At 36.6% G+C, this 27,843-nt stretch overlaps 1 protein-coding gene across 14 annotated transcripts in view; it reads left to right on the top strand.

The window, feature by feature from the left end:
* The window catches only part of KIF21A (kinesin family member 21A), a 186,204-nt gene that overhangs the window by 56,189 nt on the left and 102,172 nt on the right, over positions 1 to 27,843 (top strand). The window lies entirely within an intron of this gene.

Below are 27,843 nucleotides of genomic sequence, written 5' to 3'. Positions count from 1 at the left end.
TTTTGTTTCTTAAAAGTTAATGTAAGGAATATCTTAAGAACTGTATGAAGCTTTTTAGCAGTGCTTTTATTCATCTATTTAAATTTTTCTGCATTTCAGTTTTATTAGATGGATACAATTTTACAAAAGATCTTACATAGTTTTACTATATAAATGTTTGTTTTATACTGACATCCTTAAAAATGTTATAATAGTTTTGTTAAAGGTGTATTTTTTGGACAACAAATTCTATATATTTTTCTAATTAATCTTTTCACTTTTAGAATAGCATTTAATATTAAGACAATTTAAAAAGTAAATTTACAACTATAATTTTATTGCATAAATAGCTTTAAATTCTCTATTACATATTTGAATAGCATCCAATATGTATTTTTTACTTAAAGAAACATCTTTTGAAAAATCAGTTTACATAAGCAGAATTTCTTCAACATTGGTGCATTTGAAATTTGTGTTGGTTCAGTAAAGAATGTATAATATTTGAAATAGTGAGTTTTCAGTGCATGAGGGTGACAAATGCCTGAATGGAGGAGGTTCAAGGGAGATTGAGGAATTAGAGACTAGGAATTTGCCACTGTTTTGAGATTGCTATAATGGGAATTAGAAAAATGTGGTAGGCATAGGAAGGCATGAAGGTAAGGGATGAATTTAAGATATGATAATCATAATTATAATCATAATAATCTTCACAGCAACCCTTATAAAATAGGTACTATTTTAAGGCAATGGCACCCCACTCCAGTACTCTCGCCTGGAAAATCCCATGGATGGAGGAGCCTGGTGGGCTGCAGTCCATGGGGTTGCTGAGGGTCGGACATGACTGAGGGACTTCACTTTCACTTTTTACTTTCATGCATTGGAGAAGGAAATGGCAACCCACTCCAATGTTCTTGCCTGGAGAATCCCAGGGACGGGGGAGCCTGGTAGGCTGCCATCTATAGGGTCGCACAGAGTCGGACACGACTAAAGCGACTTAGCAGCAGCAGCAGCAGCAGCAGTAGGTATTACTAATTTTATATTTAATTTGCCAAGAAGAGCTCTTACAATTCCATTACTTTCTTTGTCTGTACTTATAGAAAATTCAATTTAGAAACATGTAAGAATTCTCATTTATCATTGAAATTATAGAAAGCATACTTGCAGAACTATTGACTATATAATTTTACCTGGTCCTCTATATCATGAACCATGATGGTTAGTGTGACATTGCAAGGAGTTGGTAGCATTTATGCTAAATTGTTTACTTTAAACAGAAAAAAACACTTTATATTAATGGCCCAAAATTCTTATTGTATATTTCCCAATTGCTTTTGGATGTAGTGTTTATTTTTAGCACTATTTAATTTGTGAAACTAATTTATTCTTAATGTTATTCTTACTTAAGCATATTATTTAACATGTTATTTTTTAAATAAAGTAGTTTTAAAGAAGCTGGAAAATGCAGCTGTATTTCTATGTGATGTTTTATTTTCTAATCAAAACACTTTTTTTTCTTAATCTTATTGGCTAGTAAAGGCAGAAGGATAAGATGATCTTTCTCCATAGGTTAGTGGCTCTTATATTTTAATGTATGTAAATAATCTCCTGCGTACTTGATAAACTTATAGATTCCCAAACTCAGCCCTCTAGAAATCAGATTTACAAGTCAATATGTTTAACAGGCTCCTAAGTGATTAGGATATATCTGCTTCTTTGAGAAATTTTGGCCAAATGGTTGTTCTGTAGCATTAACTCAAATCTCATTACGTTTTCAGCATTATTCTTCAAAGGAATGAAGACTTTGCTATTAAGTTGATATTGCTTGAAAAACTTACATGGAGGTATTTATCAGTTTTCAAAGCTTTGGAAGTTGAAATAACAAGTTCACATATTTGCATTATAATAAATTTTAAATTTGAATAGAGTTCTACAATTTAATTTGTTGTTCTTGTTCAGTCGCTAAGTCATATGTGACTCTTTGTAACCTCATGGACTCTAGCATGCCAGGCTCCTCTGTCCACCACTGTCTCCCAGAATTTGCTCAGATCCATTGAGTTGGTGATGCTATTTAACAATCTCAACCTCTGGGGCCCATTTCTCCTTTTGCCTTCAGTCTTTTCCAGCATCAGGGTCTTTTCCAGTGAGTTGGCTCTTCACATCAGGTGGCCAAAGTATTGGATCTTCAGCTTCAGGATCAGCCATTCCAATGAATATTCAGGGTGAATTTCCTTTAGAATTTACTGGTTTGATCTCCTTACAGTCCAAGAGACTCTCAAGAGTCTTCTCCAGCACCACAGTTCAAAAGCATCATTCTTTGGCCCTCAGCCTTCTTTATGGTCCAACTCTCACATTCATACATGACTATTGAAAACAACAGTAAAACTACAATTGAATATACACTGTTATATTTTTTCCTGTTTAATCTTCATAACAAGCCTGTGAAGTAGGTAAAACAAGTATAATTACTTTCATTTTATGTGTTGAGAAACAGGTTGGTAAAAGTTGTGACCTGCCCTAGGTCATGTAGCTAAGAAACAGTTGAGCTGACTAGAATGTAGGTCTTGACTCCTAGAGCAGGGCTGTTTTCATATCATACCATATAAGCTATCTAGAATTAAAGATTTTTTTAAAAAACATATGTTAGTGTATGTGTGTGTGTGTGTGCACACATGTATACATACTTACGTATGCAGCATATAATTTTATTGCACTTTGCTTTATTGCATCTCAGATATTGTATTTTTTATAAACTGAAGATCTGTGGCCACCTTGCATCAAGCAAGTTTATCAGCACCATTTTTCCAACAGCTCACTTTGTGTTCCTGTGTCACATTTTGGTAAATTTTGCAATATTTCAAACTTTTTCATTATTATATTTGTAATAATGGTCTGTGATCAGTCTGTGATCTTTTATGTTACTACTACAACAGTTGATGGTTAGCATTTTTACCACTAAAATATTTTTTAATTGCGATATTTATATTTTTTGATCATAAATGCTATTGCAAACTTTAATAGACTGTTCAGTTCAGTTCAGTTCAGTCGCTCAGTCCTGTCCGACTCTCTGCGACTCCATGAATCACAGCACGCCAGGACTTCCTGTCCATCACCAACTCCCGGAGTTCACTCAGAGTCACGTCCATCGAGTCAGTGATGCCATCCAGCCATCTCATCCTCTGTTGTCCCCTTCTCCTCCTGCCCCCAATCCCTCCCAGCATCAGAGTCTTTTCCAATGAGTCAACTCTTCACATGAGGTGGCCAAAGTACTGGAGTTTGAGCTTTAGCATCATTCCTTCCAAAGAAATCCCAGGGCTGATCTCCTTCAGAATGGACTGGTTGGATCTCCTTGCCGTAATATAGTATAAACATAACTTTTAGATGCACTAGGAAGCAAAAAAATTGTGTGATGTGCTTTATTGACTTTATTCCGGTGGTCTGAAATGAAACCTCCAATATTTCTGAGGTATGGCTGTATATCTACTGCATATACACATACATATACATCATCAAACATGGTTGAAGTTTTCTAATAATTAGAAAAGTTAACATACTGACTAGATTTTAGCACAGTTTTAGACAGTACATATGCTTTATCTTACAAACTCTAGACTGGGCAGTATAAGGACATGGATTGTATGTATCTTTGTTTATATCTTTGTATTCTAATTGCCTACCTTACTCATTTGCAAAGAGAATCTAGGTGTTCAACAAGTGTTTGATAAGTGAATGGATGGATAAATGAAAGACCTTCAGGCATTTGTGTCAAGAGGGAGTATTTGAAGAATATTGGTGTATATTCTTGTCTTAAAATGAGAAAGGCTCACTATTGGGCTCTTGGTTTTTAATTTCTTATGACACATATTCTTGAGTCATGAATACATATATTAAGCCAGTTCTCACAAGCAGATGCCAAATAGTGCTTAATGAAGAAACACAACAATCATATAATGGTTGGGATTTCATTTTGTAATTCTTCATAGAATGTTTTCGAGATTTCAAGTCATATGCACACTTTTTCAGTAATAAAATGTGTGTTACCAGGGTAGAACTAAATTTTCACTAAATATGAAAAAGATTCCATTTATTTAAAAAAAAATCTAGAACCCCTTAGAGAATATCTGAAGAAAATGTTTCTAAACCTAACAAACCTTTAAATTACTATTATAACTTTGCCTTTCTTTCTAAACAGAAGTGACTGACCTCTTGCTCTATCCAAGTAGTTTTGGTAGTTCAGAAAGATTAGCAATATTCTAGTATATGTCTACTAGAGATTCTTTTGTGTTATATAAAATAAAATGTATTTGGAGTTCCTTCCTAAGTGTGTAAAATTTCCTAAGAGACGTAATTACCTTTCTTTTCCTAGAACCAGATTATTCCTATGTCAATTATTTAGAATGTCCCAATACACAGTTTTTTTTGTGCCACCAGTTTTGTTTGATTTTGTTTTTGTCTTACCAATATACAAATAATTTTCTTTTTATTGCTCAAATATGCTGCCTATTTCTGTGCACGTTTGTGTATTTGCAATTCATAACTAGTTGGCAAGAAAGTGTGTTGACTCAGATGTTTGAAAGATGTTTTGGATCAACTGTGACTGACCCAAATACATTGATTTTCATATGTATATATAATTCTTTTTGTATTACATATCATTGATAAGTACATTCATTATTAATCCTGAAATTCCCTTTCCAAAGGTAAGTGTCTATCAAAATACTTTTTCTTGAAAAAAATTGAGAAGAATTTAAGAAGAGGAAACACTTTATACACTTCTTGTGAAGACATGGTTTTGATTGATATTCTAGGCCCTGATTTTGATTTAGTGTTTGGCACTTAGACAAGTGTTCCTCCACCAAACATTCAAATTCTTTGACTTGTCTTAGTATCTGTAGAATTATGGGAACTTGCCTTTTACCATTGTTGATAAATTTTATTATGAGCATCCTTTTAATCCTTGGAATGCTAAATTTTCATCTGAAGCATTTTTTTTTCAGTGTGAAAGTGAAAGTGTTAGTCAGTTGCTCAGTTGTGTCCAACTCTTAGTGACCCATGGATTGTAGCCTGCCAGGCTTCTCTGTCTATGGGATTCTCCAGGCAAGAATACTGGAGTGGGTAGACATTCCCTTCTCCAGGGCATCTTCTTGACTCAGGGATCCAACCCAGGTCTCCTGCATTGCAGGCAGATACTTTACACCTGTGCTCTGGCTATGGTGGTAGTGGTTTAGTCGCTAAGTTGTGTCTGACTCTTATGACCCCATGGACTGTAACCTGCCAGACTCCTCTGTCCCTGGGATTCTCCAGGCAAGAATACTGGAGTGGGTCGTCATTTCCTTCTCCAGGGGATCTTCCTAACATAGGAATCAGATCCGGGTCTCCTGCCTTGAAGGCAGGTTTTCTACCAATTGAGCTACAAGGGAAGCTATCCAGTACAGGCAGTTACTTTACCGTCTGTGCTCTGGCTATGTTGCTTTGTAAAAACTCACTGTTTCATTTTATCCTCATAACAAATGCAATAAGTAAGTTACTTTACAAATGAGGTAACTATAGTTCAGAATTTGGGTCACAGTGCTAAATGTTTTTCAAATTTTATAAATAGAGCAACTTGGCAAAAAATTTGAAAATTTTGGTTTTTTAAACACTCTACTTTCCATCTAGTCTTATTTGTTTTGACCCAGAAATGAGTTTATTGTCCCATATTATTCTCAGATCTTTTGGCTCTTCTGAAACTACAGCTTCCTTACTGTAGCAAATATTCTTTACAAATGTTCTATTTTTCCTTTTTCCTGTACTGTATAGTCTCTGACCTTTTTCTGATTTTCTCCCCCCCCCAACTTTTATAGTTTAAAACGTTTAGGTTTTTAAAAAGTATTTTTATTTATTTTTTTTTCATGAGATATAGTTGTGCAATATTATATTAGCTTCAACTATACAACATAGTGATTTAAAAATTTTGTAGATTATACTTCTTTTAAAGTTACTATAAAATATTGGCTCCTGATTTCCTTTTAACAGTAATTCCCCTTGATTCCTAGAACACATTTTTGATTCTCCTTTTCAGTACTTATTTTGTCTTGTTTTTTAATTTTTTTTAAAGGAGGACTGTGTCTATGTTTTCTGAGATGCATCCTCTGTGAGAATGAACTCTTGTCTTACCTTTATTACTCACCAGTGTCAAACATAGGACTTTTCAAAAGGTGGATGCTCAGTAAATATTTATTCTTTTAGTTTAAATTAATCTTTTAGTTTGGTTTCCATTAATATAATTCTATAAAGCCACTTGTTTCCATGAAACTTGATAAAACTAATACAAAAGATATTTTATTCCTTTGGTATAATTAACCATTTTCTCTTTAGATTATTTTTGGTTCTGGTTTCTGATGTACCGTCTTTATGCATATCTTTGGTGGTACATTTCTCTTTTGTTTTCTTTTAGAGATAAGATATTCTTCAGAATTTTGGAGAATAATTATATTGCAGAGGCACTCCCACAGGAGTGAGAATTCTGAGCCCCACATCAGGCTCTTCTGCCCAAAGGTCTGGCACTGGGAAGAGGAGCCTCTAAAGCATTTGGCTTTGAAATGAGGCTTAATTGCAGGAGTTCCTCAGGACTGGGGAAAGCATGACTTCACTCTTAAAAGGTACACACAAATTATTACATGCACTGGACCCAAGGGCAAAAGCAGTAACTTCATAGGAGCCTGGGTCAGACCTACCTGCTGATCTTGGAGGGTCTGCTGGGGAGCTCTGGGGCAAGGGGGTACTGTGGCTCACCCTGGGGTCATAAACACTGGTGGTAGACATATTGGGGAGAATCCATCTGTGTGAATTCTCCCAGAGTTGGATATTTTGCTTGACTTATTAGGACCAAGATGTGGCCCCACCCAACAATTTGTAGGCTCCTGTGTTGGGATTCCTCAGGACAAAAAACTAACCAGGTAGGAACCCAGCCCCCAACACATCAGCTGCCTAAAGACTTCCAGAGCCCACAGCCATCCCTGGACAAACCCCTAGCCATGGCCTTATCTACCAGAGGGCCAGGGCCCAGCTCTGCCCACCTGGGAGCAGACACCAAAGCAAGAAACTGTCAGTCCGACTGGCCTGACACTGTCCTAGGATCAAATAGTCCCTGACCCTTGTATGATGAGAGGGAGGTATACTGCTAGGATGCATAGAACATCACCTACAGAGGGCCACTTCTCCAGGTTGAGAAATGTAACTATCCCCAAAATACAAATAGAAATTTAGACAAAATGAAGTGTTAGATGAATTTATTTCAGATGAAGGAACAAGATAAAACCCCAGAAGAATGGTTTCATACTAAACCATCTTTTCTCTATTTCTATACCCAGTGATAGTATGGGACACAGCAATTGGCTGTAGTTAGCAAGAAATTTTTTGTGGTCTTTTGACACACTGTTTTTATAATTTGCATCATTGGCTAATTAGTTGATATTTAAAATTCTTTGACGATTTCTCTGTGGTTTCATGCTTGATTTCTTTCCCAATATTTGTAAAAGAACTGTTCTGTATGTTTTCCTTGCTGTTGGAGCTCTCTGATGGTGTGTCTGCTTTCATCATTGGTTTTGATTTCCTGTCTCATCCTGTTGTCTGCTTAGTCGTCATCAATCCAGACCCTCCCTCCTGCCCCCGAGGCTGTAGTTTACCCATCCATCTCCCCTCCCCTGTCCCCCCACTTGCTCTGGTCATAGCAATGCTGTGGTCCACAGCGTGTGTCCCTTTAGTCAGGTTTGTGCTTTGTCTTCATGTCTCATTAAGTGGTGTTTTTCCCCCATAGCAGTAAATTGAATTGGTGTATCACTATGCAGTTACAGGAGAAGGCAATGGCAACCCACTCCAGTACTCTTGCCTGGAAAATACCATGGACGGAGGAACCTGATAGGCTGCAGTCCATGGGGTTGCACAGAGTCGGATACGACTGAAGCGACTTAGCAGCAGTAGCAGTAGCAGCAAGAAATTAGCAGCAGTTGAAGACCCTCCTGATCCAGTGTTTAAAAGATTCCCAGACTTTATTTTCCTATTCCATTACCTAAAGTAGGTGCTGAACATCCAAAACTGTAAAGACAGTTGTGGATAGAGGAAAACCACAAAATTAAGGCTTAAATTGAAGAAAGTAGGGAAAACCACTAGACCTTTCAGATATGACCTAAAACAAATCCCTTATGATTATACAGTGGAGGTGATGAATAGATTCAAGGGATTAGATTTAGTAGACAGAGTACCTGAAGAGCTATGGACAGAGGTTCGTAACATTGTATAGGAAGTGGTGATCACAACCATCCCCAAGAAAAAGAAATGCAAGAAGGCAAAGTGATTGTCTGAGGAGGACTGAGAAAAGAGAAGTGAAAGGGAAAGATATACCCCACTGAATGCAGAGCTCCAGAGGATAGCAAGGAGAGATAACAAAGCCTTCTTAAGTGAACAATGCAAGGAAATAGAGGTAAACAATAGAATGAGGGAAGACTAGAGATTTCTTCAAGAAAATTGGAGATAACAAGGGAACATTTCATGCAAAGATGGTTGCAATAAAGGACAGAAATGGCAAGGACCTGACAAAAGCAGAAGAAATTAAGAAGTAGTGGCAAGAATACACAAAAGAACTAAACATTAAGGTCTTAATGACCCAGATAATCATGATGATGTGGTCACTCACCTACAGCCAGACATCCTGGAGTGTGAAGTGAAGTGGGCCTTAGGAAGCATTACTATAAACAAAGCTAGTGGAGGTGGTGAAATTCCACCTGAGCTATTTAAAATCATAGCAGATGTTGCTGTTAAGGTGCTGTACTCAATATACCAGCAAATTTGGAAAACTCAGCAGTGGCTGCAGGACTGGAAAAGGTCAATTGTCATTCCAGTCCCAAAGAAGGCAGTGCCAAAAATGTTCAAACTCCCCGATAATTGCACTTATTTCACAGGCTAGCAAGACAATGCTCAAAATCCTTTAGGCTAGTCTCTAGCAATATGTGAACCAAGAAATTCCAGATGTACAAGCTGGATTTAGAAAAGGCAGAGGAAGAGGAACCAGAGACCAAATTGCCAACATCCATTGGATCCTAGAAAAACAAGAGAATTCCAAAAAAAACCACATCTACTCTGCTTCATTGACTATGCTAAAGCCTTTGACTGTGTGGATCACAACAAACCATGAAAAACTCTTAATGAGATGGGAATACCAGACCACCTTACCTGCCTCCTGAAACCTGTGCAGGTCAAGAAGCAGCAGTTAAAACAGGACATGCAGCAATGGACTGATTCAAAATTTTGAAAAGAATATGTCAATTCTATATTGTCACCCTGGTTATTTAACTTGTATGCATAGTACAGCATGCAAAATGCAGGGCTGGATGACACAAACTGGAATCAAGATTGCAGGAAGAAATATCAACAACCTCAGATATGCAGATGTCAAAACCCCTATGGCAGAAAGCGAAGAGGAACTATAAGAGCCTCTTGATGAAGGTTAAAGTGGAGAGTGAAAAAGCTGGAGTAAAACTCAACATTCACAAAACAAAAATCATGGCATTCAGTCCCATCATTTCATGGCAAATGGATGGGAAAAAAGTGAAACAGTGACAGACTTTATTTTCTTGGGCTCCAAAATCACTGTGGACAGTGATTGCAGTCACGAAATTGAAAGACACTTGCTCCTTAAAAGAGAAGCTATTACAAACCTAGACAGCGTCATTAAAGCAGACACATCACTTTAGTGACAAAGGTCCATGTAGTCAATGCTATGGTTTTTCCAGTAGTCATGTATGGATGTGAGAGTTGGACCATAAGGGAGACTGAGTGCCAAAGAACTGATGCTTTTGAATTGTGATGCTGGAGAAGACTCTTGAGAGTCCCTTGGACAGCAAGGAGGTCAAACCAGTCAATCCTAAAGGATATCAACTCTGAACATTCATTTTAAGGACTGATGTTGAAGCTCCAATACTTTGGCCAGCTGATGCGAGAGCCAACTCATTGGAAAAGGCTGATGCTGGGAAAGATTGAGTCCAAGAGGACAAGAGGGCAGCAGAGGATGAGATGGTTAGGTAACATCATTGACTCAATAGACATGAGTTTTAGCAATCTCTGGGAGATAGTGAAGAACAGAGACGCCTGGCGTGCTGCAGTGCATGGGGTTGCGAGGAGTCAGACATGACTTAGTGACTGAACAACAACAAGAAGGAAGTCTAGGACCACATTTCCCTTAATCTTGAGATACACAGTTTTGTTATGTTTTTTCCTCTCTGCTTTAACTGCAAAGAGGACCAGAATTGAAGTGAGGGAGAGGCCTAGCCTTGGTAGTACTGGTGCCATATGCTTGCTCTACAAGAGAGCCCCAGGTCTAGTATGCCTGGCCTTAACCGTAGCTTGCCAATTAGGTCACTAAGCAGCTGTTTTCTTTGTATTTTTTGGACAAAGAACATGTGGGATAACCAAATTAAGGCCTTGTACGTAAAGAATACCTCATGTCTTATGATTATTTAGTATTCATGTATACTGTGAATGGATCTGGATCACATTATATCTAGAACCTCTTGAATATTTAGTGCCTCAAGAATTTAGGTTTCTCTCAGTCCTTACATTCCTATCTCTGTTTAGGGACACATGCTTTACTTACTAATTCCATTTGTGTATTCAAGTTGTCTTATGAATTCTAGCTGTGTCTTACAAGCTGTTCATTAATTACTTTTCTTTAAAGGCACACCTTTAAAGTTTACCTATGTCTTACAAACTACACACTTTATTCATCTTTATATATTTTTAAAAGCAAGTGCTTATTAGAGTACCTTTACACTTGGCTGTTCTCTTTTGTCTGTTAATGCTCTTCCTCCAGATATCTACATGACTTCTCTTTCTTCAAGCCTTTGCTCAATTGTTATATCAAATATTATTTCACTAATCATAAGACCCTCTCTCACGACTGTATATAAAAGAGTAACCTGCTTGTTTCCTCAGCCCTGATCCCCTATTCCCTTTTCTGCTTTAGTTTTTTCCTTTTCACTTATCACCATTGGGTATTATATTTGCTGACTTCCTCCTAACTAGAATTTAAGCTACTTGAGATTAGATACTTTAATCTGTTTTATTCAGTGTTCTTTTTCTAGTGGTTGGCACATAGTAGTTATTTAATAAGTATTTGTTTAGTAAATAAATGAATATGGAGCCAGATGATTTTTGGAGCATTCACTTAAAAATAGTGGGATTCTTTTTCTTCTTTAAAAAAATCATATAAGCATAAGGAAAAGTTGTGGTTATAAAGGCCATGAAGCTCCTAACCTGGCTGCCAAGCAACATTTAACAGTATGAGAGAGTTTAAAATGTAATAAATATTAACTTTTAAATAATATACAATAACTTTCTTAAATTTATCTGATAGCATAAAGATGATTAACTTTATCATTTTTGAACCTATTTTTTTACACGATAGATCAACTAAAGAATAATTTTTGCAATAGTTACCATGTATTTCAACAAGTACTTATGGAATTTATGCTTTTTCCAAAACAAGTACAAATAGTGGGTTTGGAGATTAAAGATTTTATATTCTATATGGGAAAAAATTTATCATTAAAGAAATAGCAAAGGACAGTGTATGACAAGATAGAATTTAGAATAAGATGAATTAGAGAGCCAATAAATTCATGATGTAGGAGTTCAGAGAAGGAAAAATTCAATATGGGCTAGAATGCTAGTGTGGTCACTGTCTGGACTTTGGAGGATGGATTAGATTTGTAGAAGACATGCTGAAGTTGTACATAGCATAATAGTTTGAATTGAAAGTTTTATAATAAGGAATAATATAATCAGACAAATGTTTTAGAAATACAGTAATGTCTGTTGCATGGGAATGTCTCTGAGGAGAGATGATGGCTCCAGCAAGAGAACAATTAAAGAAAATAGAGAAGGCTATCATAGCAATTTAAGAGAGATAACAGCGTTTTGTACTCAAATAATGTGGGATGTTTTTGTTACCTTTCATGACTATTGTCTGTGAAATTTATAACTCTCTTTTTTACCAGGTTTATCATAACCTTCTTATAGGTTTCTGTTATTGCCACCTATTGCACAGTATTGCAATAATTCATTTTTATGCTTCTGTCCTCTACTAGTTTATAGTTATCCTGTGCTCCATGCATCTAAATCAGTGTTCAAAAAATGTAGGACAGATAAATGAGCTTAATGAACTTCTAAGCTGTTTGGTTAACATGGCATGTATCTAAGCTGGTTTCTTTCTGAAATTTATCTCTCAGGTTTTTTGAAGATTTCAGTCTTAAATTGAGGGATCATCAGTGGCTAACATAAATATGTTAAAATATTTCAGATGACTGGCACAAAATAAAAACATTAGCATCTTAATAGTGTCTAAAAAGGCATATTCCCCACATTTCAATTCCCTGAAGCAAGTCCATTCTCCTTCTTTCTCTTATAGTTTATTTATGCATGATTCCATTTCCTTCATCTTGGTTGTGATAATGAGATGAAAACATTTGTATAGAGAGAGTGCTAAAATCTGCAAAACATAAGATTTATTTTTTAAATATAATGGAATAAAGATAAGCATCTTGCACTGAGAAAAAGACTTTTTAATATTTTGTCTTAGAATTCTTATTCTACTAAAAATGTTTCTTTGATGGCACTGATATATGGAGAACCCTTAGGCATTGTAGTTTGGTAAATGCTTAGCGTTTCAGGGCAAAGATTAGAGTTTCTGTCTACAAGGAATCTGAGAGGAAGGATAAGAGAACAATGTAAAAAATGTATATTACAAGTACAAAATATATACATATTTCTTTGGGCTCTTAAGTACCTTCTAATTTCATTTTAGTCTAACTGCAATCTGAGTAATAACCAGATTAGATACTACTTATTTTTGTTTGACAGATGAGGAATTGTGATATTGTCTTATATGAGAGGTCTGTTTTTCCTTATTTCTTTGTATTTCTATGCATGGTCTCTTGTAAAAACTTATCCATGAGCTATCATTTGATCTTAAAGATGGCCAGTTCTTGGCTTACAAGAATCAATGACCCTTCCTCCTTAAGATGGTTTCTTTAAACATAGATTGTAAATTTCCCAGAGTCCTCTACAGTGCATATTTTGAATAGTTTGTATTGTTGGCACCATGGATAAATAAGAATCTGTCAGTTACTTTGAGTTTACAGCTAAAATTCCAGTTGGAAGAATTCTTTTTAGTTGTTAATTTGACTTGTGGCTAAATAAAAGCACCTTGGGATACAATTTAAAAATCCATCTAATAGTGTTATGTTAGATTTGTGTGGGTGGCTGCAGGCTGCAGTTGAGGCAGAACTTTGTATGTCATACTCCAAAACTGAGGAATTTCCTCACTTCACCTAACACTGTTTTAAGTCTATAAGCTCAGTCTACAGCTATTTATATCATTGTGGGCAGTGTTTGCCATTAGATTATTTTTCCCACGACTCAAGTTGCTATGGCCATGAGTAAAGGGCTGGGCTACCCATGGGCCAGTAGATCCCAAATGTTAATTTGCCTTTTTTTTTTTTTTTTTTTTGAGAACTAGGGAAGATGTACACTTCAGGGTGGTCTACTTGGCAGATTTGCAGGAACCTAAATTTCATTTATTCAACAAATATTTGAGTGACTATAATATAGATGGTCCCCAACTTACAGTGATTTGCATGATTTTTCTACTTTATGATGGGGTGAAATCAATATGCAGTCAGCAGAAACTGTACTTTATTTTGATCTTTTCCTGGGCTAATAACATGCAGTAGGGTACACTCTTCTGATGTGAGGCAGTGGCATTGCTGCACAGCTCCCAGTCAACCATTTAATCAGAGGAGGGAGCAGTTGTTATACTTAGAACAATTCTGTTTTTTACTTTCAGTATAGTACTCAATAATTTACATGAGTTTTTCAGTAGTTTTCTATAAAATAGGCTTTGTGTTAGATGCTTTTGCCCAACTGTAGGCCAATATAAGGGCTTCCTAAGGTGGCACAGTGGTAAAGAATCTGCCTGCCAGTACAGAAGATGCAAGAGACATGGATTTGATTCCTGGGTCAGAAAGATCCCCTGGAGTAGGAAATGGTACCCTACTCCAGTATCCTTGCCTGGGAAATCACATGGTCGGAGGAGCCTGGTGGTCTTTAGTCACTGGGGTCCCAAAGGAGTCAGACATGACTTAACAACCAAACAACACCGTAATATGCTAGAGATTATTAAGTGCTATGAAAAAGAGTTGGTTAAAGTGGATTAGCAGTATTGTTGTTTATTTAGTTGCTGAATCGTGTCTGACTCTTTGTGACTCCACAGACTGTAGCTCCCCTAGCTGTCCATGAGATTTTCTAGGCAAGAATACTGGAGTGGGTTGCCATTTCCTTCTCCAGGGGATCTTCTCGAACTAGGGATGGAACCCGCATCTCCTGCATTGATAGGTGGGTTCTTTACCGCCAAGCCACCAGGGAAGCCTGTCTGTCTATATAGCTTTGCCTTTTCTAGAAACGTTTAATAAAAGGAATCATAACATATTTAGTCTTTTGAGGCTGAGGTGTTTCATTTGTAATATGTTTTTGAGTTTCATCCATTTTGTTGCATGTGTTAATAGTTCCTTCCTTTTCATTACAGACTAATAATGTGTTTGCTGGCTATACTGTACTTTATCTCTTCACAATTTGGTTGGATATTAGGATTGTTCTTAAGTTTTAGGCTATTTTGAATAATCTTGCTGTGTATATTTGCACACGTCTTTGTATGGACATATGTTTTCATTTTTGATGGGTAGGTGTGTAGGAGTAGAATTACTGGATCTATGATTAGTGTTTGTTTAATTTTTAAAGGTATTTCAGTTTTCCAGAGTAGTTTTAATATTTAATATTTCCATGAGCAATATATGAGGATTCTAGTTTTTCCAAATCCTTGTCAACATTTGGTATCCTATCTTATTGTTTTAATCACAACTCATCCTGTTGGATACGTAGTAGTATATGTTTGTGGCTTTAATTTATATTTTCCTAATACCAAGGAGATGAAGCATCTTTTCATGTGCTTATTGATCATTTGTAGTTCTTTGGAGAAATATCTATTCAGATCCTTTGTCCATTTTTATTTTGGGTTATTTATTTTTGATTTGTAAGAGTTCTTTTTATATTCTGGATATTAGACCCTTATCTGATACATGATTTACAAATATTTTCTCCCTTTCTCAAGGTTGTATTTTCACCTTCTTGGTAATCTTCTCTGATGCAAAACATTTAAAATTTTGATCAAGCCCATTTTATCTACTCTTTCTTTCACTACTTATGCTTTTGGTGTTGTATCTAGGACTACATTGTCAAATCTGAGGCTGTGTAGATTTACGTCAATGTGTTTATTATTCATTAATATATATTCCCAAAGGATAAACTTCTAGAAAAGAAAAAAGCCAGATGACTAGTCTATATAAACAGTAGTTCCTACTTTTCAGTTATCTGATATCTCCAGTCTAGGATTGTCTTTCCTTGTCATTGCACCCCTCTATATCCTGAGTTTGAATTGAAATTTTTTTGCAGAACTCCTCTCAAATTTATTTCTTGCAGTTAACCAACTCTTAGGTTGATTTCAGTAGTTAAAATACATTGGTGTTAGATACTTTTCAGACAGCATGTTCTCAACTTTTCAGCTGCTAGACTTTTTGTCTCTTTTGAAGACTCAGCTAACTTTTTATATAGATTGATTTATCTAACGAGGAGAGATCTTATCCTGTGGTTCCTCTGCTCAGACTTTCCTGCCACTGTATTTACTGATATATATTTAGAAATTATATATACAGACTGAAATCACTTAATATTCTTTTTCACCAATATTGTATCAGTAGAGGGTCTCCATGGTGACTCAGATAGTAAAGAAGCTGCCTGCAATACGGAAGAGCTGGGTTCAATCCCTGGGTTGGGAAGATCCCTTGGAAGAGGGCGTGGCAACCCACTCCAGTATTCTTACCTGGAGGATCCCATGGACAGAGGAGCCTGGCAGGCTACAGTCCATGGGATCACAAAGAGTCAGACACAACTGAGTGACTAAGCACAACACCATCAGTAGATGGTTACTTGATGTGGAGTCGTATATCATTTGCCACGTTTCCTTTCATGGTAAGCAGAATAATATCCAGCCCCCTTCCCCAATCAAATGATTAAGTCTTAATCCCCAGAACTTGTGAATGTTGCATAGCATGGCAAAGGGGAATTAAGGCAGTAGATGGAATATTTAGGTTGCTAATCAGCTAATCTTAAAATGGGCAGGTTAAACTATATTATTTGAATGGGTCCAGTGGGTCTTTAAATAGGGAAAAGAGAGAGAAGTCAGGTGGTATGATAAGAAGAAATTAACCTCTGCTGCTGGCTTTGAGCATGGTGGAAGATGACAATGAGTCAATGAATGTGAGTGGCCCTAGAATTTAAAAAGGCCAAGGTAACAGATTCTCCCCTAGAGCCACCAGAATGCCCTGTCCAGTGATACTGATTTTTGATTTTTGAATGATAAAACTATAAGATTATAATTTTTTATGTGCATGAACATGATTTTTTTATTTTTATTTGAACATAGTTAATTTACAATATTTGTTAGTTTAAGGTGTACAGCACAGTAATTCTGTTTTCTTTCACAGATTATATTCCATACAGGTTATTATAAGATATTGAGTATATTTCACTGTGTTATATAGTAAATCTTCTTGCTTATCTATTTTATGTATAGTAGTTTGTACCTGTTAATCCCGTATTCCCAATTTGTCCTTTCCCCTCTCCCTTCCCCCTTTGGTAACCGTAAATTTGTTTTCTATGTTTGTGAGTTTATTTCTATTTCTATATATATATATATATATATATATATATATATATATATATATATAAAACTTCATTTTTGTTACTTTTTAGATTCCCCATGTAACTGATATCGTATAATATTTGTCTTTCTTTAACTTATTTTACTAAGTATTATATTGTCTAGGTCCATCCATATTGCTGCAAATGGCAAAATTTAATTCCTTTTTATGGCTGAGTAATATTCCAGAGCATGTGTGTGAGTGTGTATCACATCTTCTTAAGCATGTAGATTGCTTCCATGTCTTGGTTTTGGAAACTGTGCTGCAGTAACATTGACATGCATTTATCTTTGATCACATGATAGTTCTTTTATTTGATTTTAAATTATGAACATATGATAACACATTTACAGCAGACTTGGAAAATACAGAACAAACATATAGTTCCACTATATGTTACAATTATTTTTAACATATATTTTTAACATATTTAGATAAACTAAGATTTTTAGTCAGAGTTTCATTATCAAACTCTAAAAAATTAATAGAATGAATATACAGAGAAGTAGAAAGATTAAGTAGACCTGAAGATCATTGTGAACTAATTCAACATAATTAAGATTTGTACAGTTTTCACACAACAGTAGGATACAAATTCTATTCAAGTTCCCAAAGACTGTAAACTAGGAGACACTGGAACATATCCAGGGACATAAAAACCAGGTGCAAAAATTTCATGCTCTAAAGGTATTGAAATCATGCAGAGTCTGTTCTGTTATCACTGTGGAATTGTGTCAGAAATCAATATCAAAAGATATTTGAAAATAACTCACATATTTTCAAGTGCAATATGACATTTACCAATAGAGATCTTCAACTTATCCATCAAAAGCCTCAATAAAGTTAGACTGAAAAAAAGAGGGTGATTTCACAGAAGAAAGAATTTAAATGAGCAATGAGTATCAAACAGAAATTAATATTAAAGATATTTTAAACAAAAGCCAGGGATTTGGAAATTAAATGTCCACTGTTAAATGATGGGTATATCTAAGAAGCCATAACAAGGAAAACTAGAAAATAATTGTAATAGAATAAAAATGAAAAGGATTTACCAGAATTTGTTGCATGCAGCTGAAATTGCTCAGTGCAACTAAACACAATGTGAAGTCCTATGAAAACAAATAGTGGACATAGCATAAAACTTTGTGAAGTTTGAATAGTTGATAAATAATACTGTTGTTGCTCAGTTGTGTCTGGCTCTGTGCGATCCCATGGACTGAAGCATGCCAGACTTCCATGTCCTTCACTATCTTCCAGAATTTGCTTAAGCTCATGTCCATTGAGTCAATGATGCCATCCATTTGTCTCATCCTCTGTTGTCCCCTTCTCCTCCTGCCCTCAATCTTTCCCAGCATCAGTCTTTTCCAATGAGTTGGCTTTTCAAATCAGGTGGCCAAAGTATTGGATCTTCAGCATCAGTCCTTCCAATGAATATGCAGCATTGATTTCCTTTAGGATTTATTGGTTTTATCTCCTTGCAGTCCAAGGAATTCTCAAGAGTCTCCTCTAACACCACAGTTCAGAAGCATCATTTCTTTGGTGCTCAGCCTTCTTTATGGTCCAATTCATACATCTGTACATGACTGCTATAAAAACCGTAGCATTGACTATATGGACCTTTGTCAGCAAAATGATGTATCTTCTTCTTAATATGCTGTCTAGGTTGGTCATAGCTTTTCTTCCAAGGAGCAAGTGTCTTTTAATTTCATGGCCACAGTCACCATCTGCAGTGAGTTTGGAGCCCAAGAAAATAAAGTCTGTCACTGTTTCCATTGTTTCCCCATCTGTTTGCCATGAAGTGTTGGGACAAGATGCCATGATCTTTGTTTTTTGAATGTTGAGTTTTAGGCCAGATTTCCCACTCTCTTCTTTCACTTTCATCAAGAGGCTCTTTGGTTTCTCTTCAATTTCTTCCATTAGGGTGTTGTCAACTGCATATCTGAGATTATTGAGATTTCTCCCCACAATGTAGATTCCAGCTTGAGCTTTGTGCAGCCTTGCATTTCACATGATGTACTCTGCATATAAGTTAAATAAGCAGGGTGACAATTACAGCCTTAATGTACTCCTTTCCCAATTTTGAACCAAGTCTCGTTCTAACTGTTGCTTCTTGACCTGCATACAGGTTCCTCAGGAGGTAGTTAAGGTGGTCTGGTATTCCCATCTCTTTAAAAATTTTCCAGTTTGTTGTGTCAGAGGCCTTAGCATAGTCAGTGAAGCAGATGTTTTTCTGGTATTCTCGTGCTTTTTCGACGATCCATCGGGTGTTGGCAATTTGATCTCTGGCTCCTCTGACTTTTCTAAATCCAGTTTGAACATCTGGAAGTTCTCAGTTCATGTACAGTTGAAGCCTAGCTTGAAGGATTTTGAGTACTACCTTGCTAGCATGTGAAATGAGAGCAATTGTATGGTACTTTGAGCATTCTCTGGCATTGCCTTTCTTTGGGGCTGGAATAAAAACTGATCTTTTCAAGCCCCATGGCCACTGCCGAGTTTTCCAAATTTGCTAGCATATTGAGTGTAGCACTTTGACAGCATCATCTTTTAGGATTTGAAATAGCTCAGCTTGAATTCTATCACCTCCACTAACTTTGTTCGTAGTAATACTTCCTAAAGCCCACTTGATTTCACACTCCAGAATGTCTGACTTTAGATGAGTAATCATAGCATTGTTGTTATCCATGTCATTAACACCTTTTTTGTACAGTTCTTCTGTGTATTCTTATCACCGCTTCTTAATCTCTTTTGTTTCTGTTAGGTTCATACTTTTCTGTCCTTTATTGTGCCCATCTTTGCATACAATATTCCCTTGATATCTCTAATTTTCTTGAAGAGATCTCTAGATTTTCTCATTCTGTTATTTTCCTCTATTTCTTTGCATTGTTCACTTAAGAAGGCTTTCTTATTTCTCCTTGTTATTCTTTGGAACTCTGCATTCAGATGAGTATGTCTTTCATTTTGTCCTTTGCCTTTTGCTTCTCTTCTTTTCTCAGCTGTTTGTAAGCCTCCTCTGGCAATCATTTTGGTTATTGCATTTCTTTTCTTAGGGATAGTTTTGGTCACTTGTTAATTAATTTTCTGTTTTGTTTTCTTTTTCTTTTTTACAATTTAGTATTTCTTTATAGTCTCAGAATTGGATTAGAAATTTCAACCCTCGTTTATTATTATTTTTTTTTAATCATGAAGGTAATAAATTTTCTAGTTTCTTAGCAGTAACACTAGGTGTGAAAATACATGGAAGTATATCAAATTTTTTAGTGAATATAAATTAGTAGTGTAGCATTCTATTCATACTAACTAAACAGGTGGAATCAAAATGTCATAAAGTTTTTTAGCTAGGCAAAAATTTATAAATTTTCTTATATATATATATATTCATATATACATAGAATAGCTTTTCTGCATGTTTGATAAAAGGTTGATTAGGAACAACAACAACAAAACAACAAAAAGAGATGGAGAAGCTGAAAAACATAAAGTAAATGAAATGGGAGTACTGATTATGAAAAAGAAAAAATGAAACAAGCTAGATAAAACTAAAAGATCATCATATAGTTCCATTGTTTTTAAACATGGCTGCTTATTAGAACATATCTGGAACTCTGGAGAATTGTAGCAATATCTGGGCATTTCTATTTTTCAAAAAATTCCAAGATAATTCTGTTTTGCATCTGGATTTTAAATAGTGATTACAATTTTTAAATTAAATGATAGTTTTAAATACTAGAGTTCTATTATTTTCCATTAATCATTCATGATAGAATGGTATTTAGTGAATAATAATTACATAATCACAGCAGTATATAATGTTTATCAGTTTTCAATGTTTATCAATAGCTAGACAAAAAATTAAATTTAATTACAATTGCAAGCCATAATGGAAACATGGTTAACCTAACAATATAAAATAATTACATACAATTTGGGGGGTTCAGTAGAAATGCTGTGAGTGGAAGTGCAAACCTGCACATGTTCTCATCCATGCAGCCAGTCTATGTCTTCTGGTTGGTGCATTTAGTTCATTATAGTTAAGGTAATTATTGATATGTATGATCCTGTTACCATTTTCTTAGTTGTTTTCTGTATGTCTTTTCCTTCTCTGTGTTTCCTGCCTAGAGAAATTACTTAAGTATTTATTGTAAAGCTCATTTGGTGGTGCTAAATTCTCTTAACTTTTGCTTGTCTGGATAGCTTTTGATTTCTCCATCAAATCTGAATGAGAATCTTACTGGGTAGAATATTCTTGACTGTACCTTCTTTAGTCTCATCACTTTAAATATATCATGCCATTCCCTGCTGTCTTGTAGAGTTTCTGTTGAGAAATCAGCTGATAACCTTATGGGAATTCCCTTATATGTTATTTGTTGTTTTTCACTTGTTGCTTTTAATATTTTATCTTTAATTTTCATCTTTTTGATTATTGTGTGTCTTGGTGTTTTCTTCTTTGGATTTATGCTGCTTGGGACTCTCAGTGCTTCCTGGATTGGTTGAATTTTTCTTTGCCATGTTAGGGAACTTTTCAGCTATTATCTCATTAAATATTTTCTCAGGTTCTTTCTCTCTGTCTTCTCCTTCTGGGCCTCTGTACTGTGAATGCTGGTGTGTTTAATATTGTCCCAAAGGTCTCTTCATTTTTCTTTTCTTTCTTTTTTCTAAATTCTGTTCTGTGGCAGTGATTTCCACCGTTCTGTCCTCCAGATCACTTTTCCGTCCTTTTGAATCAGTTAATCTTCTATTGTTTCCTTCTAGTGTATTATTAATTTCTGTTTGTTTGTTCTTTAGTTTTTCTAGATCTTTGGTAAACGTTTCTTGTATCTTCTCCATTCTTTTCTGAGATACTGAATCAACTTCACTATCATTATTCTGAATTCTTATTCTGAAAGATTATCTATCTCCACTTCATTTAGTTGTTTTTCTGGGGTTTTATATTGTCCCTTCATCTGGGACATAATTCTCTGCTCTGTCATCCTGATTAACTTTCTGTAATGTAGCTTTTTTTCTAGCCACTGTGGAATTACCATTCTTCTTACTTCTGTTTGCCCTCTGGAAGATGAGGCTGAAAGGCTTGTATAAGCCTCCTAAGGGGATGGGACTGCTGGTAGGAAAACCTAGGTCTTGTTCTGGTGGGCAGAGCTGTGCTCAGTAAAACTTTAACCCAATTTTCCCCTAAAGGATTAGGTTGTGCTCCCTACTAGTTGTTTGGCTTGAGTTGACCCAGCCCTGGGGACTGCGGGCTCTATGGTAGCATTAATGATGACCTCCAAGAGGATTTATGCCAAGGGGCCCCTTCTAGGACTGATGCTGCCAATGTCTCAATCCCCATGGTGAGCCGTTGGCAACCCACACCTCCACAGGAGAACCTCCAACACTAGTAGGTAGGTCTGGCTCATTCTCCTGTAGGGTCACTCTCCTTTCCCCTGGGTCTTGACACACTCAAGATTTTGTTTGTGCCCTCCAATGGTGTAGTCTCTATTTCACCCAGTCCTGTGTAAGTCCTGTAACCAAATCTCACTGGACTTCAAAGTCAGATTCCTTGGGGATTCCCAGTCCGTTTATCACATCCCCAGGCTGGGAAGCCTGATGTGAGGTTCAGAACCTTCACAACTATGGGAGAACTTCTTTGATATTATTGTTCTCCACATCATGTGTTGCCCACCCTCTGGTTGTGCTTTTTGATTTTATCATGTTTGTGCATCTCCTTCCATTTTGTTGCAGCTTCTTCTTTGTCTCTGGACTTTGGGTATCTTTTTTTGGTGGGTTCCAGCATCCTGCTGTTAATGATTCTTCAACAGCTAGTTGTAATTTATTGCTCTTGCAGGAGGGGATGAGCATTAGTTTTATTTTTACTTTTTAAAGGAAATTCCCAAGTATATGAGAGTTGTCCTTTTCGTCATAGGGGACCGGAATGCAAAAGCAGAAGTCTAGAGATACCTGGAGTAACAGGCAAATTTGGTCTTGAAGTGCAAAATGAAGCAGGGCAAAGGCTAATAGAGTTTTTGCTAAGAGAACGCACTGGTCATAGCAAACATCCTCTTTCAACAACACAAGAGACAGTTCTACACATGTATATCACCAGATGGTCAATATCAAAATCAGATTGATTATATTCTTTGCAGCCAAAGATGGAGAAGCTCTATACAGTCAGCAAAAACAAGACCGGGAGCTGACTGTGGCTCAGATCATGAACTCCTTATTGCCAAATTCAGAGAAACTAGGGAAACCCAAAGTAGGCATTCAGGTGTGACCTAAATCAAATCCTTTGTGATTATACAGTAGAAGTGACAAATAGATTCAAGGGATTAGATCTGATAGACAGAGTGCCTGAAGAACTATAGACAGAGGTTCATAACATTGTACAGGAGGCCATGATAAAAATGATCCCCAAGAAAAAAGAAATGCAAAATGGCAAAATGGTTGTCTGAGGAGGCCTTACAAATAGCTGAGAAAAGAAGAGAAGCAAAAGGCAAAGGAGAAAAGGAAAGAGACTGGGAAAGACTAGATATCTCTTCAAGAAAATTAGATACCAAGGGAACATTTCATGTGAAGATGGGCCCAATAGAGGACAGAAGTGGTATGGACCTAACAGAAGCAAAGAACATTAAAAAGAGGTGGCAAGGATACACAGAGTGTTAAGTCACTCAGTTGTGTCCAACTCTTTGCAACCCCAAGGACTGTAGCCTGCCAGACTCCTCCGTCCATGGGATTTTCCAGGCAAGAAAATGGAGTAGGTGCCATTTCCTTCTCCAGGATACACAGAAGGACTGTAAAATAACGATCTTAGTGACCCAGATAACCACAATGGTGTGATCACTCACCTAGAGCCAGACATCCTGGAGTGTGAAGTCAAGTGGGCCTTAGGAAGTATTACTACAAACAAGGTTAGTGGAGGTGATGGAATTCCAGCTGACTTATTTCAAATCCTAAAAGATGATGCTGTGAAAGTGTTGCAGTCAATATACCAGCAAATATGGAAAACTCAGCAGTGGCCACCAGACTAGAAAAGGTCAGTTTTCATCCCAATCTCAAAGAAAGGCAATGCCAAACAGTGTTCAAACTACCACACAATTGCATTCTTCTCACACTCTAGTACTCTTGCCTGGAGAATCCCATGGACGGAGGAGGCTGGTAGGCTGAAGTCCATGGGGTCACTAAGAGTCGGACACAACTGAGCGACTTCACGACTGAAGCGACTTAGCAGCAGCAGCACACTCTAGCAAAGTAATTTCTCAAAATTCTCCAAGCTATGCTTCATCAGTACATGAACCAAGAACTTCCACATGTTCAAGCTGGATTTAGAAAAGGCAGAAGAACCAGAGATCAAATTGCCAACATCCGTTGGATCATAGAAAAAGCAAGAGACTTCCATAAAAACATCTACTTCTGCTTCACTGACTACGCTAATGCCTCTCACTATGTGGATCACAACAAACTTTGGAAAATTCTTAAAGAGATATGAATACAAGGCCACCTTATCTACTCCTGAGAAATCTGTATGCAGGTCAAGAAGCAACAGTTAGAACCGGACATGGAACAATGGAATGGTTCAAAACTGGGAAAAGAGTATGTTAAGGCTGTATATTGTCACTCTGTCATTATTTAGCTTATATGCAGTGTGAAATGCCATGCTGGATGAAGCACAAGCTGGAATCATGACTGCTGAGAAAAACATCAATAATCTCAGATATGCTGATGACATTACCGTTACGGCATAAAGTGAAGAGGAACTATAGAGCCTCTTGATGAAGGGGGAAGAGGAGAGTGAAAAAGTTGGCTTAAAACTCAACATTCAAAACACAAAGGTCATGGTATCCAGTCCAATCCTTTCATGGAAATTAGATGGGAAACAATAGGAACAGTGAGGGATTTTATTTTTAAGGGCTCCAAAAATCACTATACATGGTGACTGCATCCATGAAATTAAATGACATTTCCTCCTTGGAAGAGAAGCTATGACAAACCTAAACAGCATATTAAAAAGCAGAAACATTATTTTGCTAACAAAGGTCCGTATATTCAAAGCTATGGTTTTTCAGTCATGTATGGATATGAGAGCTGTACCATAAAGAAGCCTGAGCACCAAATGGATGCTTTTTAGTGTTGCAGAAGACTCTTTCGAGTTCCTTGGATTGCAAGGAGATCAAACCAGTCAATCCCAAAGAAAATCAATCCTGAATATTCCTTGGAAGGACTGATGCTGAAGCAGAAGCTCCAATATTTTGGCCACCCCATGTGAAGCACAGACTGATTAGAAAAGATCCTGATGCTGAGAAAGATAGAAGGCAGGAGGAAATGGATTGACAGAGGATGAAATGGTTGGATGATATTACCAACTCAATTGACATGAGTTTGAGCAAGCTCCGAGAGACAGTGAGAGACTGGGAAGCCTGGCATGCTGCAATCCATGGGGTCATGGAGTCAGACGTGGCTGAGTGACTGAACAATAGCCAAGGAAATTCCACACTTTTTCCATAGTGGCTACATAATTTTACCTTCCCACCAACATCCTCTCCAGCACTTATTATTTGTAACTTTTTGATGATAGACCATTCGGGCTGTTGTGAAGTAATTTGTGGTTCTGACTTACATTTATCTAGTAAAGGCAATGGCACCCCACTCCAGTACTCTTGCCTGGAAAATCCCATGGGCAGAGGACCCTGGTAGGCTGCAGTCCATGGGGTCACTAAGAGTCAGACACGACTGAGTGACTTCACTTTTACTTTTCACTTTCATGCGTTGGAGAAGGAAATGGCAACCCACTCCAGTATTCTTGCCTTGAGAATCCCAGGGACGGGGGAGCCTGGTGGGCTGCCGTCTACGGGGTCGCACAGAGTTGGACATGACTGAAGCGACTTAGCAGCAGCAGCAGCAGTAATAATGATACTGAGCATCTTTTCATATTCTTATTAGCCATCTATATGTCTTCTTTTGTAATATATATAGTCAAAAGTTCTCCCCATTTTTTATTTGTTTTTGGTATTTGTTTTATAAGCTCTTTGAATATTTTGTATATTAACCACTTGTTTGTTTCATCACTTGCAGATATTTTATCCCATTACATAGGTTGTCTGTTTGTTCATTATTTCCTTTGTTGTGTAAAAGTTTTTAAGTTTGACTAGGTCCCATTTGTTTATTTTGCTTTTATTTCTTTTGCCTTGTGAGACTGATTTAAGAAAAATGTTGCTACTCTTTATGTCAAAGATTGCTTTACATATGTTCTTTTCTACAATTAGGTCTTTAAACCATTTTGCATTTATTGTTGTATTTCTACATAGCTCTCTAAATTTCTCAGCATCACTTATGGAGGAGACTTTTTTTCCCATTGTATATTCTTGCTTCTTTTTTCATAGATTATTTGATCATAGGTATGTGGACTTCTTTCTGGGCTCTTGTCTCTATTCTGTTGGTCTATGTGTCTGTTTTTGTGCCAGTACCACACTGTTTTGATTACTATAGTTTTGTAGTATAATCTTGAGTTCTGGTAATATTATAGTCCAGCTTTGTTCTGTTTTCTCAGGGTTACCTTGACAATTCTGGGTCTTTAATTATTCCATACCAACTTTAGGATTATTTTTTTCTCGTGTGGAAAATGTTATGGGTATTTTGATAGGAATTGCATTACATCTGTTGGTTGCCTTGAATAGTATGGCCATTTTAACCATATTCTAGGCAAGGAGCATGGGTTATGTTTTCAGTTTCTGTTATCTGTCGGAGTCTAGCTCTAGCACCCAGGGAATCAGCCTGAAGGGATGATTGGTGGCCACGAAGAATGATGTAGCCTCTGACTCCAGGTATGGGACTACATATTTATTTTAAGCATCAGGTCTTCTTTTATACTTTGACAAAAGCATTAGGTCAGAGGTTTGACATTTTCAGTTCCCCCTCACCCAGATTTATTGTCTCATTGTTGCCCTTTAAACAGAGTTCCTGTTTCAGGGATTCTCTCAGAATCCTGTTTACTTGTGATTACATTGTAACTCATGTTTATGTCTGGGCTGCATACCACATTTCTCAGTTTATTTTTTATCTTTTTAAATCCTGCTTGCCCCTAGTATCTTAAGCTCACTATCTCTTAAAAAGGCTTTTAACTATTTTTAATTATTTTTAAATCCTAAACTCAGCAAACTTTCTTTACCATAAACATTTCCCTCACAAACAGGTCTCAAATAACAATCGTTCCCATGGCCTCCAGCTGTGGCCTAAGTGCTTGTCCTGGAACATTCTTTGTAAAGATCCTTGAACAAATGTCAGTGATTACTTTATAGATTATTTTCTGGGCACAACTGCAGAAAGCTTTGTGTTTTTTCATGTTTCTCTCAAGAACAATAAGCACCTTAACATTCTTTCCAGCCAACTCAACTGAAGAAAGGAAAGAACAAGTCAGAATCACAGGACCTAACTCCTTCATCCCGGGACTGTGCCTGCAGGATGGAGAGGGGGTTGGGGCCATGTCGGTAATGCCTAACATGGCTCCCGACAGATATCTTCTTCAATTTCCTTTATCAGTATAACTTATAGGATATGGTTCTTTCACTTCCTTTGGTAAATTTATTCCTAGTTATTTTAATTATTTCTATTTTGCTGAAAGTTTAAACTTATTTTTTTACTTTCTGATATTTAATTGTTAATGTATAGAAACACTACAGATTTCTGTATATTAATCTTGCTATTTTGCTGAAGTTATTTATTCATTCTAATAGTTTGTGTGTATAGACTTTAAGGTTTTCTATATAAAGTGTCCTGTCATCTACAAGTAGTCACAGATTTACTTCTCTTTCAATTTGGATATATTTTATTTTTCTTGTCTGAGTACTGTGGTCATTCTAGTACTGTGTCAAATAGAAGTGGTTTGAATGGCCATCCTTGTCTTGTTCCTGAATTTAGTGTGAAGGCTTTCAGCTTTTCACCACTGAGAATAATGTTTGCTGTGTGTTTCTTGTAAATGGTGTTTGTCATATGGAGATATGTTCCCCCGGTCCCTGTTTTGAGGAGACTTTTTATCATGAATGAGTATTGAGTTTTG

The sequence above is a fragment of the Bos indicus x Bos taurus genome, chromosome 5 (assembly GCF_003369695.1).
Source record: "Bos indicus x Bos taurus breed Angus x Brahman F1 hybrid chromosome 5, Bos_hybrid_MaternalHap_v2.0, whole genome shotgun sequence".
Lineage (NCBI taxonomy): Eukaryota > Metazoa > Chordata > Mammalia > Artiodactyla > Bovidae > Bos > Bos indicus x Bos taurus.
Note: the sequence above shows the minus strand (reverse complement) of the source record. Positions and strands in the feature narration are given on the sequence as shown.